Source organism: Mastomys coucha, unplaced genomic scaffold (genome assembly GCF_008632895.1).
Source record: "Mastomys coucha isolate ucsf_1 unplaced genomic scaffold, UCSF_Mcou_1 pScaffold17, whole genome shotgun sequence".
Classification (NCBI taxonomy): Eukaryota; Metazoa; Chordata; class Mammalia; order Rodentia; family Muridae; genus Mastomys; species Mastomys coucha.
The window spans coordinates 27,424,193-27,425,811 of NW_022196899.1; positions in this window are offsets into that span (position 1 = coordinate 27,424,193).

Below are 1,619 nucleotides of genomic sequence, written 5' to 3' on the forward strand. Positions count from 1 at the left end.
TTTACTACAATTAAAGGCATATGTGAAAGAATTGATCAATCACAGTAACATTTCCTTCCTCCTCAAAAGATATTAAAAGATGAGGAAATGAAAATTGGATCCTAACTAGTTCTTTCCTTGGCTAAGTCTAGCCTAGATGTTGCCTGTCTGCACGTATTAGACAGTCCACTGGTGTCACGAAAAAGGATCTTCTTCCTTAGACAGGCAGAGTCAGCATGACTCAGCATTAAGAGCACATACCAGTCTATGGATGACTCAAATTTAGTATGAAGCAATTATGTGGCTGCCTATAACTTCAGCTCTAGGCGATCTGGCTACTTCTTCTGGACTTCATGGACACTGGGCTCATGTGCACAAACCTAAACACAGACATATATACACACAATTAAAATAAGTTTAAATATTCTTTTATTTTATTAGATGTTTTCTTTATTAACATGTTAAATGTTATCACCTTTCCTGGTTTTCCCTCCGAAAACCCCTTATCCCTTCCTGCCTCCTCCTGATCACCAACCCACACACTCTGACTTCCTGGCCCTGGCATTCCCCTACGTTTGGACAGGGAGTGTTGCCTTCCACACCCAGTTCACCCTCCGGACTTTGGCAGTTTTCGCCCGAGGCAGTCACCTGGGGAATTAAGATGAAAGACCTTCTGCAGACTATCAGCTTATCTCTGAAAGAAGTTGCCGGAGAAGTTCACACTGAGATACAACTGTGACTATGCCTACTGCCTGAGGACATCCGCAGACATCCAAGCTGCTGGTGACTTTCGCTCCTGACACCCTCGTGACTCTTTCCTGACTCCTGCAATGTTTATGTTATGCATATATTTTATTTCTAGAGATTTCGGTTTTAGTTCTTACCTGCCTATATAAGTTCAAAATACCCCCAAGTAAAGAGATGCTTTGATAGAACTCTACTTGGCATCTGCCTCTTTGTCCTCGACCATTTCATTTTGCAAGTCCTGTCTAACCTCTGGCTGAAAAGACCCACAGACTGAAGTGGGACTGCGGGCCAGTTTCACTCAAGGGAGCCTTCCCAGGACTAAGGGCCTCTCTTCCCACTGATAACTGACTAGGCCATCCTCTGCTACATATGCAGCTGGAAACATGAGTCCCACCATGTGCACTCTTTAGTTGGTGGTTTAGCCCTGAGAGCTCTGGGATTACTGGTTAGTTCACATTGTTGTTCCTCCTAAGGGGATACAAACCCCTTAAGCTCCTTGGGTCCGTTCTCTAGCTCCTCCATTAGAGACCCTGTGCTCAGTCCAATGATTGCCTGTAGCCTCTATCTCTGAATTTCTAAGACACTAGTAGATCATCTCAGGAGATAGCTATAAAAGGCTTCTGTCAGCAAGCACTTGTTGGCATCTACAATAGTGTCTGGGTGTAGTGACTATATATGGGAAGGATCCCTAGGCGGGGCAGTCTCTGGATGGCCTTTCCTTCAGTCTCTGTTCCACACCTTGTCTCTGTAATTCCTCCCATGGATATTTTTTTTCCCGTTCTAACATGGACTGATGTATCCACACTTTGGTCTTCTTTCTTCTTGAGTTTCTTGTGGTTTGTGAATTGTATCTTGGGTATTCTGAGCTTCTGGGCTGAAAGAGTTAAATTTAA